Below are 17,337 nucleotides of genomic sequence, written 5' to 3' on the forward strand. Positions count from 1 at the left end.
CGTAATCCCAATATTGTCAGTTATGATCTCTCTCTCTCTCTCTCTCTCTCTCTCTCTCTGAGTCATCGTAATCCCAATATTGTCAGTTATGATCTCTCTCTCTCTCTCTCTCTCTCTCTCTCTCTGAGTCATCGTAATCCCAATATTGTCAGTTATGATCTCTCTCTCTCTCTCTCTCTCTCTCTCTCTCTCTCTCTCTCTCTCTCTCTCTCTCTCTCTCTCTCTCTTAGGTTATTGACATGCCGAGAGCGAAAAATCTTATGCATTACACCCAGCGGTCAAAAAATGGCATTCTATATTACCTGCTGTATACATTATCTCACCTCAAAAACAGGATAAGGCATTTTGATTGGTATCACTAGACTAAGCAGTAGTTGCATAACTCATATATTCGTAAAAGTTTGGTAAAAGCAATAGTAAAGATATTATGACTAGTTGATGTCAACTGTTTTGAAATGTTTATCACATTTTATATTTATTCTACTTGTAAATAAAACACCATGGTGTAAGCAGATTTTTCAAAAACTATGACATGAACAAATCAAGAGACTCTTTGTAACAGTATTTTCGCTTCATTTCTCGTGCACGATAAGGAGGCTTTCGTTCACAACGATAAGCATGAGAGATAATTTGTTGCCAGGGCACTTGCTCCTTGCTACTTGTCCCCTTTATAATATATCTCAAATAATTATTTCACGATGCAACGTTTTATTTATTTATTTATTTATTATTATTATTTTTCTTTTTCTGTCGTATTATATCAAAATTTCCTTTCTCATCACATACTTTACACCCTTATCTTCTAGTCTCATGGGTAGTATGTAGACAGACCTTTGGTAAGGAACTTGTCAATCATGACCTTGAACTAGAATGTCCAGCAAATCAACTGATGAGAGTGGGGGATGGTTGGGAAGGTGATGGAAAAGTAGGCAGAAGCTCGTTCTCATGGCAACTCCCGCCATAAATCGCTTTCTATGGGGCCACCCAAAACTCACCCGACCTCTCATATCATATTAACAAGAGAGAGAGAGAGAGAGAGAGAAGCTTGCCACCTTTCGAAAATATTATGCCTCCTGTCTCTGAAATGTTCCATATAACCGCCTCCTATCAGATGAAACTAGCATGACTTTTGGTAGAGTTTAATTTCACGTATCGTGTCAACACGGGATTGAACCCTGTTGCTGGACTTACATAGCACTCACATTATGTCTTTATAGGTTTACGTGAAATAATGCAGGAGAGAAAGTAGAACAAACACACAAACAATCACTGATCACACTGCCTGCAACTAAATCTAATCTATGACATTTTATAATTTTCTTTCGATCGCTCACGAAACAATATGACAACCGACGAAGATCGGTGATCAATGAGTTCACTGCCGACGGCTACCTCCTTGTTACCCGTTCGATCAATTTCCGTTATTTTTACTTTATTATATTTTATTTATTTATTTTTTTGTGTGTGTGTGTTTGTGTGTGTGGTTTGGTATATATTTTTAGTCTAGTTATAATTTTCTTTCCTGCAGTATTTCACATAAAAAATATAAAAACATATGACTCGTATGTCAGAGACAATAAGGTGCGTGTCTCTGATCGGCGGACTCTGTCTCATCAATCACAGTCTAGCAGTGTAATCAGTGAATGTTTGTGTGTGTTCTACTTTCTCTCCTGCATTATTTCACGTAAACCTATAAAGACATAATGTTGTTAGGTTAAGAAATCAGAGTCCGCCACCCTTATCAGTCACCTCGACCGTTACATCCCTCTTGGCAGCCACATGACACCACGTGCAGGGCGTGACTCCCACCCATGTCTCGCCGCCTGATCACCGCCACCAGCACTGCTGCCCAGGCTCGCGGGTACCCATAGTTTCCAGTCGCTTCGTGCCAACGTCCTGACACCGTACGTCTGGCCTGCAGGACCGAGCCTTACCAGAGAGGTACCATACACCACCGAACCCATAGAGTTTATTTGAGTTTCATTATATAACACTTCCACTTGTAAGTGTACCTCGTTCCCTCCACTCTATAACTTCGCTAGAACTTTGTAACATTAATATGATTATTTTTAATCTCGCTGCTGCTTGCTAAATAAATCATGTATTATTATTATTATTGGTATTTTCACGTTTTCTATTAAAATAAAACAATAGAACACACACACACACACACACACACACATGTGCTTGCGCGTATATATACATACATTTTGTTTGGAGTGAAGATAGTGCCAAGTGTCATCAGTGATGTTTCTCTTTATGCCCAGCCACGTGAGTGGGTTTCCCTCTCGAGAACATTGGTCCTTGCTTTTCTCCGCCAGGGAATACACTACCTGCATGCAAAGTCAACATGCTAAATACACGTTTCTTTTGATTTGTATTTCCCTTAACTTTAAACATCCTGGTTTATCGTATAAAATTAAAGACTGGAATGTGTTTGACTTCTAAGTGATGAATATATATTAAAGGTGTACATGTATGCTGCATACATGTAAAGACCATGTAATTAACGTCGATACGTAACACACTGTCACGTATAAGGCTGATGGCCTCTTGCAGCTTCCCTTATTTTCTTATGTTATATAACGCAACACATATAATAAAACCAAGACCTATTGTATTTCATTATTATTACAGTATGAACTCGTAAGTGCATGATAGCCTTAACCTCCTGGAATCCCTATTATATTTCATTAGTCATCTGGTATTGCAGTTTCCAGTTTTCATAATCTCACCAACTGAATGATTTTTTCTCTTGAAAATAAAATGCTATGACTGCTATGACTATGGATGAGGAAAGGGTTAATGAATTAAGTTGCCTTAACTAAACCAAATGTAAGTTTGTAGTAATTTAGTACACTAGAACAAAAAACATGCTGTCTTTCCGAAATTATTATATTGAATGAAGAAACATTTCTTCTCTTTCTGGGTAAATAGCAACCAAAAAAAAAAAAAGATATTTAACATAAAGCAAATAAACATATACAACATAGAAGAAAACATACCATTTGTTCCTCCAAGTTCTTAGGGGCTACCACTTGGCCTCCAAACGCTCTGCAGAGTCTAACTGCTGTGGTGAACTGTAGCTGACTAGGAAACATGAAGTATGGCTTAGGCACTACGTCGCATGTTTCGATTAATTCCATTTCTGACTGGAAAATATAATGACATGTGTATATGTTAAAGTAAACAAATAAATGAATGATGAAAACAGTGTGTATATATACTGTATATATATATATATATATATATATATATATATATATATATATATATATATATATATATATATATATATATATATATATATATATATATATATATATATATATATATATATATATATATATATATCCCAGCCACTGAGGGCAGAAACCAGTGCAACTCAGTGCCGTTCCCAAGCCCGGATAAATGGGGAGGGTTGCGTCAGGAAGGGCATCCGGCATGAAAATTTGCCAATGCAATGATGCGGATCATAAATGAGAGCACCATACCGGATCGGTCGCGGCCCTGGTTACCAACGACCGCCTACGGCGCTGTGCCCCAACAGGGTGCAGGTGGACAGTATGTGACTATGGGGGGGGGGAGAAGAAGAGGGGGAGGACGAGTTCGGAGGAAGCAAGAAAGAAGGGAAAAAAGAAAAGTAGAGATAAGAGCTGGGTCTTTAAATGTTGGCACCATGACTGGTAAAGGGAGAGAATTGACTGACATGATGGAGAAAAGAAAGATAGATGTTCTCTGTGTACAGGAAACTAAATGGCGGGAAGCAAAGCGAAGCTGATTGGAGGAGGCTGCAAGTTGTTCTGTTATGGCGTGGATGGAAGGAGGAATGGCACTGGGGAAATAGGAAAGGAAAAGTATATCAACAGTGTACTGGAAGTAAAGAGGGTATCTGATAGAGTAATGAGTTTGAAGATGGAAAGTGAAGGGATACAGATAAATGAGATCAGTGCATAAACCCCACAGGTGGGGTGTGAGTTGCACGAAAAGGATGAGTTCTTGAGTGAGGTGAAGGAAGAGGATTATTATTGGAGCAGACTTTAATTGATATATTGGAGAAGGAAATAATGGTGATGAGGATGTGATGGGCAAATATGGTGTGGGAGAGAGAAATGCGGAGGGACAGATGGTTGTTGACTGTGCGAAACGGATGGAGATGGCATTAGTGAACGCCTATTTTAAGAAGAGGGAGGAGCACAGAATTACATATATGAGTGGAGGAAGGAGCACACACATAGACTTTATACTGTGTACTTGATGCAACTTGAAAGAGTTTAGCGATTGTGCGATTGAGGTTGTGCCCGGGGAGAGTGTGGCAAGACAGCATAGAGTGTTGCTTGGGAACCTGAGCCTGAAAGTGAAGACAAGGAGGAAAGTAAGGACTGAACCAAAGATCAAATGGTGGAAAGTAAAGAAGGAGTACAATACACATTTAAGCAGGAGGTGAGCCAAGCCTTGGGAGAAAGGGAAAAGGTCAGTTGGGAGATCTCAGAAACGGTGAGAGAGAAAGCCATACATGTACTTGGGATGACATCAGGACGAAGAAGAGAAGACAAGGAAATCTGGTGGTGGAATGAGGAGGTGCAGAATAACATAAAGAGGAAGAGGCTGGCAAAACGAAACTGGGACAGAGACATAGGGACGAAGGATGTCTTCAGGAATTCAAGGAAATGTGTAGCATAGCGAAAAAGGAAGTGGTAAAGGCGAAGGAAATGGCATATGAAGAGTTATATGAGAAGTTAGATACTAAGGAAGGGAAAAAAAAGACATCTACCGACTGGCCAGACAGAGAGACAGAGATGGGAGGGATGTGCAGCATGTTAAAATGATAAAGGATGGAGACGGAAATATACTGACAAGGGAAGAAATTACATTAAAAAGATGGAAGGAGTATTTTGAGGATCTGATGATCATCGAAAATGAAAGGGAAAGAAAGTTAGAGGTGCAAGAGTTAAATCAGGAAGTGCCAAGGATCTGTAGAGAAGAGGTGAGGAAGGCTTTGAGGAGGATGAAGGGAGGTAAGGCAGTAGGCCCAGATAAGATACCAGTGGAAGCATGGAGGAGTTTAGAAGAGATAGCAGTGGGTTGGCTAACCAGACTGTTCAACGGGATCTTGGAAGGCGAGAGGATGCCAGATGAGTGGAAAAAAAAGTGTGCTAGTGCAAGTTTTCAAGAACAAGGGAGATGTACAAAGCTGCAACAGCTATAGAGGAATTAAGCTGTAGAGTCATGCAATGAAGATATGGGAAAGAGTCGTGGAAACGAGATTGCGAAGAGTGGTGAGGATCAGTGATGTTGCAAAAAACCGCGAAGAAGTGGAAACAAAGTTAGAGGTGGAGATATGCACTGGAGAGAAGGGGATTGAGAGTGAGCAGGACCAAGTCTGAGTACATGTGTCTCAACGAAGGTGATGGGGAGACAATAAGGCTACAAGGTGTGCAAATGTCAAAGGCTGACGAATTTAGATATTTGGGGTCCACGTTACAGAGTAATGGAGATTGGTAGTGAGGTAAAAAAAGAGAGTGCAAGCGGGATGGAATGGCTGGAGGAAGGCGGCAGCAGTGACATGTGACAGAAAGGTTTCCGCAAGAACAAAGGGAAAGATTTATAAAACAGTAGTGAGACCCGCCATGCTGTACAGTATGGAAACAGTACCACTAACGAAAAGGCAGAAAGCGGAATTGAAAGTAGTGGAATCGAAGATGTTGCGATTTGCTCTTGGAGTGAAGAGGATGGATAAAATCAGAAATGATTACATCAGAGGAACAACACACGTACGTCGGTTTGGGGACAAAGCAAGGGAGGCTAGGCTGAGGTAGTTTGGACATGTCAGGAGGATTGACGAGGGGTATGTGCGGAGGAGGATGCTGGACATGGATCTACCTGGCAGGAGGAAGAGAGGCAGACCAAAGAGAAGGTTTATGGATGCTGTGAAGGGAGAGATGCAAGTGGTGGGCGTGACAGAGGAAGGCGCAAAAGATCGAGCGCATTGGAGAAGAGTGTTCCAAGAAAGTGATCGAAAAAAGATGATATATATATATATATATATATATATATATATATATATATATATATATATATATATATATATATATATATATATATATATATATATATATATATATATATATATATATATATATATTTTTTTTTTTTTTTTTGTGCTGGTGTGGAGACACATGCCCACATCCTTGCCAGCCACATTACATGACGCGCCTTTTCCCTTGGTACCTGATGGCTGAGGCCGTCAAGTTCCAAGATAAAGGCCTTTGTCCCTGACTTGACCCAGCCTCTGGCCACCTGCCTATTACCATGTGGGGAGTGAGGTCAACCATTTGACTCTGGACGCCAACCTCGGCCGTGACCTGAGCTGGCCTATCGATCAGACCAGTGTCTGCCTTTCCTCTGTGACGGACATGGAGAGTTTCATCCGCCTTGGTCTCGGAGGTGGATGTGCGACATGAGAGCCGCTAATTTATTATTTTGTACAATTTTTTTTATTAATATAACACCGTGTTTCTTTGGTCACCTCTACACAAAAGTACTAGGAAAAGTTTATATATAATTTCTAGTACACAAAAATGGTGTCAGCGGTGAGATGAGTCAACCCTACATGTCCTCCTGGCTCACGTGCCCTGCCTGCTCGTTGCCAGCTACTCCACCTACTTTCATCGCCTCAAAGTAACCTGCTAAGCTGTCAGCGACGCATTTCTGCTAAGCCATCACCGACAGAAGCTGCTACGATACTACACGTCTATGGTGTTTCCTTCAAGCTGCTTTCCGGACCTCTTTCAAGCTTTTTATGCCAGTCTGTGCCCATACGACTTTAAGCTGTCACCGACGACATCCCTGTTTCAAGTCTGGACTTTTAATCCATCACCATTGCAACTTGATTGCTTTGCTGTTGATCCCATCATTATAAGACTTTGGATCTCATACTGTCAGTCTTCGCATCTGGAAGTTTTGGTGTTTCCTGTCTGTGTGGTCTTTCCTGCTCGTGGCTTCCAATGCATATCTGATTTTACCGCTATCAAGGGCGTTATTTGTGCGAATGTTATGATTTTTGTAGTGCATTTTTATTTTGTAGCTTATTTGGCATAGAAACGCCCTGTTCTCTTGTTTTATGGCCTCTTGTGTTATTCTAGTTTTTCTTGGCTTGTGATTCGCTGTGCTGAAATCACAGCTAGTGTGAGTTTTGTGTTTGACCATTGTGCTTTCTTTTCTGACGTCTTTGCTATGTGAGTTTTGTAATTCACAAGTGCGTATTCACTTTTCTGACTTCTTTTTGCTATGAGCCTTGCGACTGGTTATAGTCTATACATCACGTGTTTCACACAGATAAGAACTATTTATGCTTCAATCACCTCATATGTTTTATAGGCATGAGCGCATGACTAGAAGGGTGGTCGAGCATTGTGCTGGTGTGGGAACACATGCCCACACCCTTGCCGCCCATATTCCATGGCTTGCCTTTTCTCCTAGGGACCTGACAGCCCTGGCCGGCCTCGCATTTGACCCTGACTTGACTCAGCCTCTGCCCGCCTGCCCCAGCCGAGCCCTGAGGTGGCCCAGCAACCATCCCAGTCCGCGTCTGCCCAACCTTGCAAGTGGAAATGCAGAGTCAAATCCACTCAGGTCTCGGAGGTGGACATGTGACACGCAAGCAGCTAATTTATTATTTTATACAGTTTATTTTATAAATGCAGCAGCATTACTACCGTATATATATATATATATATATATATATATATATATATATATATATATATATATATATATATATATATATATATATATATATATATATATATATATATATATATATATATATATATATATATATATATATATATATATATATATATATATATATATATATATATATATATATATATATATATATATATATATATATATATATATATATATATATATATATATATATATATATATATATATATATTGTTATGACTACATATTCTTGGTTCTTCTCACATCTGTCTCAAGTAGAAAAGTTTCCCCAAAATCACTACCTATGTGACTTGGAGCAGTGCTTATTATGAGTTAAATGATCGTTTTTTGACCAATAGTACAGGTTGTTATTCTGGCCAATGACCAGGAAGGACGACAGGAAGGAGATGCTGATGTTTTCCTTAAGGACTGACAGGAATGTAGGGAAGGCGTGGTATTCTCTTGAGAGCGTGATAGGGAGGAGAAAAGGTTAAAATAGACTGAGACTGGCCAAGTGGGCATGTGATATAGAATATATAAATGATGAATAATAATTATTGGTATGATAGATGCGACTGATACAGCTTCATGCAACAATATAAATAAGTAAATAAATAAATAAATAAATAAATATATATATATATATATATATATATATATATATATATATATATATATATATATATATATATATATATATATATATATATATATATATATATATATATATATATATATATATATATATATATATATATATATATATATATATATATATATATATATATATATATATATATATATATATATACAGTCTCAGGTCAGGGTTCCTAGTGAACGGACGTGTTTAGTGACCGGTGACCTGACGCTAATATAGCTGGGTAGTGTAGACATAATGCCTTGTGTTTCTGAGTCGTCTGGTTGTGTTAGTTCTCCTGTTCTCGAGACCTTCGTTGCGAAGGTCTCAGAGATGGAGGCTGAGTTTCGTGAGAGGATCTCAGACCTACAGGCTGAGTTCTGTGAGAGGATCACAGCACCTGTGGGAGGGTCATAAGAACATAAGAACATAAGAAATAAGGGAAGTTGCAAGAAGCGACCAGGCTTACACGTGGCAGTCCCTGTATGAAACACTCCTACCTATTTCCATCTGTTATCCCCATCCATAAACTTGTCTAATCTTCTCTTAAAGCTCTCTAGTGTCCTAGCACTAACTACATGATTACTGAGTCCGTTCCACTCATCTACCACTCTATTTGAGAACCAATTTTTTCCTATCTCCTTCCTAAACCTAAATTTTTCAAGCTTGAACCCGTTATTTCTTGTTCTACCCTGGTTGCTGATCCTAAGAATTTTGCTTACATCTCCCTTGTTATAACCCTTATACCACTTAAAGACTTCAATCAGGTCCCCTCTTAACCTACGTCTCTCTAGAGAATGTAGATTTAACCGCTTCAACCTCGCTTCGTAAGGAATACTCCTCATCCCCTGTATCCTTTTAGTCATTCTCCTCTGTACTGATTCTAATAGACCTATATCTTTCCTGTAATGTGGGGACCAGAACTGCACAGCGTAGTCTAGATGAGGTCTGACCAGCGCCAAGTATAACTTTAATATTACTTCCGGCCTTCTACTTTTAACACTCCTAAAAATGAATCCTAGTACCCTATTTGCCTTGTTTCTGGCTTCTATGCATTGTTTTCCTAGACGGAGTTCAGAGCTAACTATAACTCCTAAATCTTTCTCGTACCCTGTACCTACCAGAGTTTGGGTGTTTAATGTGTACCTATTGTGTGGGTTTCCTCTACCTACGCTAAGCACTTTGCATTTATTGATATTAAATTGCATTTGCCATCTATCCGTCCATTCATTCATTCTATCTAAGTCTGTCTGCAAGGCGATGGCATCCGCTTCTGACCTAATTAATCTACCTATCTTTGTGTCATCCGCAAATTTACTAACATCGCTACTAATTCCACTATCCAAGTCATTGATATATATTAGAAATAATAATGGCCCTAATACTGATCCCTGTGGCACCCCACTAATGACATGACCCCACTCGGATTTCGAGCCGTTTATTAGCACTCTCTGTCGCCTGTTACCAAGCCATGACCCTATCCAACCTAACACCTTCCCATCTATCCCGTGCGCCCTAACCTTTCTCAGGACCCTTTGATGGAATGCTTTACGAATGCTTTACTAAAGTCCAGATATAAGATATCATAACTATCACCATTATCTACTGCCTCGTACACCTTACTGTAAAAACTTAACAAGTTTGTCAGGCAAGACTTCCCCTTCGTGAAGCCATGCTGTGACTGCTGGGTCGTGCTCCTCCGTCACCTTGTCTAGTAAGGCAACGAAGGAGCAGTGGTCGGTTGTGTGCAGGGGAGCCAAGAGGGTTAAGGGCCCCCGGGGTCCTCGCGTGGAGACGAAGAATCCTTTCAGTGTGCTGGAGGAAAGGAAGGAGATGGAGGTAGACATGGCAGGGGGGAGACAATATGGAGGGAGGCAGATGCAGTTACCCTGCCCCAAGGTAGAGTGCTTGTGTTTGGTGATAGGTTAGGCACTTAGATAGTGCGTTCTGTGCTAGGGATAAGAAGCGTAGGTCGAGGGTGTGTTTGCCGGGGGCCGGGATAGGGAAGATAGCTAATAGGCTAGACACGTGCCTGGAAAAAGATGGGACCAAGCCCATTGTTTTCCTCAGTGCAGGAGGGAATGACCTTGCTAAGGTTAGGAGTGAAGAGCTTATCGGGAGGCTTCGACAGGCTTTGGACAGGATTAGGGACAAGGGAGGGATCCCCGTGTTTTGTTAGTCGGGAGCAAAGAGGGGGTTGTGAGGAGAAAACGAAAGACAAATTAGTTAAATCTAGAAAGGTAGCTAGCTCAGGGAAGGTGAGAAATACCTTAAGTGTTTACTACACAAACTGTAGAAGTATTTTGAATAAAATAGACTTGCTTAGGGAAATAGCGTGTGTAGAGAAATTTGATATCATTGCTTTAACCTGAAAATATGTCAGGAAAAGTATTTAATCCAGAGGTTAAGATAGATGGTTATACATTGTTCTACAAAGATAGGGAAAACAGGAGAGGAGGAGGCATCGCGTTTTACGTTAGGGACACATTACAGTGTTGTATTAACAATATAATTAAAGCAGATAACAAAGCAGAGTCGATATGGGTTGATATTAAGGAAGGATCACAGTCAGTAGTACTGGGAGTAGTGTACAGACCACCGACCAGTACAAAGGAAGTAAACACCTCACTGTGGCAGGAAATAAACAGAGCAGGCAGGTACAGTCAGGTATGTGTGGTAGGAGATTTTAATTTTAGGAATATCGACTGAAGTCTGATGGTGGATAACAGGGAAGCAGAGGAATTTCTTAAGGTAATTCAGGATAATTTTTTTAAAACAAGTAGTCGTAGAACCCACAAGGGGGAATAATATTCTAGATTTAATTCTTACTAACAGGGAGGAAGCAGTCACGCAAGTAGAGGTTGGAGGACAGCTAGGTAACAGTGACCATAGGGGAATTAGGTACAATTTAAAATCGGAAGAAACTTTTAGGAAGAAAAATACTAGTAAATTATCTTATTTTAGGAGAGCGGATTTTGAGGAATTAAAAAGATACCTCCAAGGAGTTGACTGGCAACGGATGCAGGGTGAGGTGAGGTCCGGGACGGAATTGAGAGAGATAAGGCAAGATGAGAGAGGTGAGGTGAGGTGAGGTGTGAGGGTGTAGGACAAGAGGAGGAAAGATATGTCCGGAGGGAACGGAGGGGAGAGGGAAGGAGAGATAAGTGTGAGTATGTTGGAATGTCAGGTGAGGTCGAGTCGAGTAGATGAGGGAGTGGAGGGGATGGTAGGGGCCGAGATGAGGGGATTAGGTAAAGTAAATGTAGATGAATTGTATCAATATTTCGCAGATAAAATTCATAGAGGTCAGCTAGCAAATATCCCATATAGGGCAATAAGATCACAGAAAAATGAACCTAAATGGATGACTGCTAGGTTAAAACATTATATAGGGCGTAAGAGAAGTATATATAAGAGATTAAGGGCAGGTGAAGAAGTTTTAAGGTCACAATATAATGAATTAAAACAGTCAGGAAGTTTACGAGGAAAGCAAAGGGCAATTATGAATTAAATGTAGCCAGCCAGGCGAAGACGGACCTCAAGGGATTTTATCAGGTATACATGACGAAGAATAAGGATACTATAGGTTCATTAAAAACAGCAGATCTGGAGCTGGTTAGTTCTGGGGAGGAAATTAGTAAAATTCTGAATGGATATTTTTTTACTGTCTTCGCCCAGGAAAACATGCAGGATATGCCAGATAGTGAACAAGTGTTTAGAGCAGATGAGAATGAAAAACTGACAGATATTTTCATAACTAGGGAGATAGTGGGACAGGAGATAGATAGGCTAAAAACGTTCAAGACACCAGGACCAGATGAAATATATCCCAGAGTACTTAAGGAATGCAAAGAGGTTATTAGAGAGCCGCTAGTTTCTGCCTTTAGGAAATCACTTGAGTCAGGTGAGGTACCAGTAATGTGGAGGCAGGCAAATGTAGTACCCATCTTTAAGAAAGGAAAAAAAACTTTAGCGTCTAACTATAGACCTGTCAGCTTAACTTCAGTTGTAGGTAAAATATTAGAGTCAATAATAGCTAGGAACATTAGGGAACATTTAGACAAACATAACTTGATAAATCAGTCACAGCATGGCTTCACGAAGGGGAAGTCTTACCTGACAAACTTGTTAAGTTTTTACAGTAAAGTGTACGAGACAGTAGATAATGGAAATAATTATGATATATTATATCTGGACTTTAGTAAAGCATTTGACAAGGTACCTCATCAAAGGCTCCTGAGAAAGGATAGGGCACACGGGATAGATGGGAAGGTGTTAGGCTGGATAGGGTCATGGCTTAGCGAAAGCATTAAAACAACGAAACACATTAAACAACCAAACTCTGGTAGGTAAAGGGTACGAGAAAGATTTAGGAGTTATAGTTAGCTCTGAACACCGTCTAGGAAAACAATGCATAGAAGCCAGAAACAAGGCAAATAGGGTACTAGGATTAATTTTTAGGAGTGTTAAAAGTAGAAGGCCGGAAGTAATATTAAAGTTATACTTGGCGCTGGTCAGACCTCATCTAGACTACGCTGCGCAGTTCTGATTCCCACATTATAAGAAAGATATAGGTCTATTAGAATCGGTACAGAGGAGAATGACTAACATGATACAGGGGATGAGGAGTATTCCTTAAAAGGCGAGATTGAAGTTGTTAAATTTACATTCTTTAGAGAGACGTAGGTTAAGAGGGGACTTTATAGAAATCTTTAAGTGGTATAAGAGTTATAACAAGGGGGATGTAAGCAAAATTCTTAGGATCAGCAACCAGGGTAGAATAAGAAATAACGGGTTCAAGCTTGAAAAATTTAGGTTTAGGAAGGAGATAGGAAAACATTTGTTCATAAATAGAGTAGTAGATGAGTGGAACGGAGTCAGTAATCATGTTGTTAGTGCTAGGACATTAGAGAGCTTTAAGAAAAGATTAGACAGGTTTATGGATGGGGATAATAGATGGAAATAGGTAGTTATATTTCATACGGGACTGCTACGTGTAAGTCTGGTAGCCTCTTGCAGCTTCCCTTATTTCTTATGTTCTTATATATATATATATATATATATATATATATATATATATATATATATATATATATATATATATATATATATATATATATATATATATATATATATATATATATATATATATATATATATATATATATATATATATATATATATATATATATATTGGGCATAAGGAGTGAACATATAAAAAAAAGTAAGTAGTGAACAGAGGAAGTAAGAAGAAAGATAAGACAAAGGAAGGAAGTAGATGGAAGGAAGAGAGAAAGAGTGAAGGAAGGTTAATGAAAATGAGTGATATAGACGAGAAAGTACGATGGGCGAGAACTGCCTGGCTGTCCGCCCCAACTTGATTTTCCATATTTCCAGTTGGTTTTTTTTTTCATTTTGTTTTCCATACGTTTAGTTGAGTAGTTCCTGTTGCTTATACGGTACCTATATGAAATACATCCAGCCCCCATAATTCAATCACAATTATTTTCTGAAGACAACCGTTTTATTTGTTTAAGCTATCCTGAGTGAGGCAGGATGGGATGTATACCTGTTCCTCCCCAGGAGTCATATCCTTGTGATGAATACGGGAATTGCATTCTCACGCTCTGTGACCATCCATACCCCAAGAGAGGCATAAGTACAGTTAGAGGCAGTGTTACCGCGAGGAGACTGGGAGGGATACAGTTAGAAGGCTAGTTCCTAATAAAGGGTACTTGAGTAATTTACCTATTACACAAGTACTCTCCTGCTGATACTTGTCAGGACTTAGGAGTCTCCATCAACCTGCCCATGAGTAAGATTCTTTCTAACACACTTGATATATTACGATGTGACTCCTTGATTCTCATTGATTCTAGTGTCTGGTGTCGGTGAGCAGTTGGTGGACCCTCCTTTTTGGTCTGTGGGCAACTTGTTTGTGTACATAGTATTGTGTTAAATGACTCTGTGTTCCTGTGCTTTTATAAAGTGGCAAGATACAGAGCAATGTCATATGCATAAGCAGTCACACTGAGATGCAGGTCCCCCAAACAAGATCCAGAGCGTTAGTAAAAAAATGAAGGATGTCTTGAAACCTCCCTCTTGAAAGAATTCTTCATAGGAAGATGGAAATACAGAAGCAGGTAGGGAGTAACAGAGTTTACCAGAGAAAGGGATGAATGATTGAGAATACTCGTTAACTCTTGCATTAGAAAGGTGGACAGAATAGAGGTGAGAAAAAAAAAATCTTGTGCAGCGAGGCGCGGGAGGAGGGAAGGCATGCAGTTAGCAAGATCAAAAGAGCAGGTAACATGAAAATAGCGGTAGAAGATAGCAAGAGATGCAACATTACAGCAATGAGAGGGGCTGAAGACAGTCACTTAGAGGAGAGGAGTTGAAACGACGAAAAGTTTTTCATTCCAGCCTATCTAGAATAACAGTATGATTGATCTCACCCCCCTCCCCCCCAGACATGTGAAGCATAGTCCATACATGGGCGGTACAGAGTTAGCAGATGAAAAGGTAAGAAAAACTGGCGGAGATGTCTCAGAACACTCAACTTCATAGAAGCTATTTTAGCTAGAAATGATATGTGAAGTTTCCAGTTTAAAATACAAGAAAAAGGAAAGACCAAGGATGCTCATTGTAGAAGATAGGGACAGTTCGATGTAATAAATAAGAGGGGATAGGTTGCATCGAGTTGACAGATAGAGGAATTGACTTTTTGAGGAACTTAATAATACTAAGTTTGTTCTGCCTTAATCATAAATTTCAGAGAGATCAGAGGTCAGACGTTCTGTGGCTTCCCTATATTAACTGTAAACTTCCTGAAAGGTTGGATGCCTACGAAAAAAAACGCAGAAAAGTGCAGGGTGGTATCATCAGCGTAGGAACAGGTAGGACAAGAAGTCTGGTTTAGAAGTTCATTGATGAATAATGGGAAGAGAGTGGAGAGTGGAGAGTTAATAGATTTAGGAGAAGAACATTGACCATCTACCACAGCAGTAAGAGAACGGTCAGAAATTAAACTTGACATGAAGTTACAGAAAGATAGAAGCAGTGGGAGGGTAGTTTAGAAATCAAACTTTTGTGCCAGACTATCAAAAGCTTTTTGATATGTCTAAGGCAAAAGTTTCACCAAAATCTCTAAAAGAGTCATTAAGGAAAGCCATAAGATCACCAGTAGAGCGGCCTTGACTGGCGATCAGATGGAATGTTGTGAAGTGATAGATGTTTAAGAATCATCCTGTTATAGATAGATTCAAAAACATTAGATAGGCAGAAAATTAAAGCAATAGGACGGTAGTTTGAGGCTAGAACGGTCACCCTTTTTAGGAACAGGATAAATGTAGGGAAACTTCCAAGAAGAAGGAAAGGTAGATGTTGACAAAGTTAAAAGAGTTTGACTAGGCAAGGTGCAACCACGGAGGCGCCATCTCCGAGAACATTAGGATGGACCCCGTTATATTCATAAGTGTTCCATGCAACCGAAGGCATGGAAGACTTAGTTTGTCAGAAGGTGGAGTGAGAGCAACAAGCCCTTAATTATCCAAGGCAGAGTTTTTAGCAAAATTTTGAGCGAAGAGTTCAGCTTTAGAGATACATGTGATAGCAATGGTGCCATTTGGTTAAAATAAAGAAGGGAAAGAAAAAGAAGCAAAGTTATTGGAGATGTTTTCGGTTAGGTGCCAGAAGTCACGAGTGGAGTTAGAACTTGAAAGCTTTTCACGCTTTCTGTTAATGAAAGGATTTTTGGCTAGTTGGAGTGCACTTGGCATGGTTCAAGGCAAAAATGTAAAGCGATCAGAAAAAAAAGAAAAGATATATATATATATATATATATATATATATATATATATATATATATATATATATATATATATATATATATATATATATATATATATATATATATATATATATATATATATATATATATATATAAAGATCAGAAGTTGGGCGTCTACGAAAAGGCGTGGAAAAGCGCAGGATAGTACCATCAGAGTAGTAGTGGATAGAACAATAAGTTTTTTTTTTTTTTATTATTGATGAATTATAGGAGTGTAGGTAAAAGGACAGAACCCTGAGAAACACCACATTTAACACATTTAAGGGAAAAAAAGTAACCATCTACCAAAGCAATAGAATGGTCAGACAGTAAACTTGAGATGAAGTTACAGATAAAAGGATAGAAGCCGTAGAAGGGTAGCTTGGAAATCAGATCTTTAAACCAGACCGTATGAAAAGCTTTTGATATGTCCAAGGCAACACGAACAGTTTCACCAAAACATCCAGAAGAGTATGATCAAGACTCAGTAAGGAAAACCAGAACATCATCAACAGAACCAACGGAACCCATACTGGCGATCAGATATTTTTTTTTTTTTTTTTATGTAGGAGGAACACCGAGCAAGTGCAACAGAAATCCAATAAAAAAAAAAAAGACCCACTGAGATGCCGGCTCCCGATTAGGGTTCGAAGTGGTTGTCAAAAATTAAAGGTTAAGTGTCTTGAAACCTCTGTCTTGAAGGAATCCAAGTCATAGGAAGGTGGAAATGCAAAAAGCAGGCAGGGAGTTCCAGAGTTTACCAGAGAAAGGGATAAGTGATTGAGAATACTGGTTAACTCTTGCATTAGATAGATGGAAAAAATAGGGGTGAGAGAAAGAAAAAAATCTTGTGCAGTGTGTGAGGCCGCAGGAGGAAGGGATGCATGCAGTTAGCAGGATCAGAAAAGCAATTAGCATGGATATAGCGGTAGAAGATAAAAAGAGATGCAACATTGCGGCGTGAGAAAGAGGCTGGAGACAGTCAGTTAGCAGAGAGGAGTTGATGAGACAGAAAGCTTTTGATTCCACCCTGTCTAGAAGAGCGGTATGAGTGGAATACCCCCAGACATGTGAAACATACTCCATACATGGACGTATAAGGCCCCTGTACAGAATTACCAGCTAGAAGAGAAGTGCAAAA

At 39.4% G+C, this 17,337-nt stretch overlaps 1 long non-coding RNA gene across 1 annotated transcript in view; it reads left to right on the top strand.

The window, feature by feature from the left end:
- The first annotated feature begins 1,644 nt into the window (after positions 1 to 1,644).
- The window catches only part of LOC135091197 (uncharacterized), a 162,911-nt gene continuing 147,218 nt past the window's right edge, over positions 1,645 to 17,337 (top strand). Inside the window, exon 1 of the long non-coding RNA XR_010262428.1 lies at positions 1,645 to 1,941. This is a non-coding gene — a long non-coding RNA (uncharacterized LOC135091197). The remainder of the gene's footprint in view (positions 1,942 to 17,337) is intronic.

The sequence above is a fragment of the Scylla paramamosain genome, chromosome 37 (assembly GCF_035594125.1).
Source record: "Scylla paramamosain isolate STU-SP2022 chromosome 37, ASM3559412v1, whole genome shotgun sequence".
NCBI lineage: Eukaryota > Metazoa > Arthropoda > Malacostraca > Decapoda > Portunidae > Scylla > Scylla paramamosain.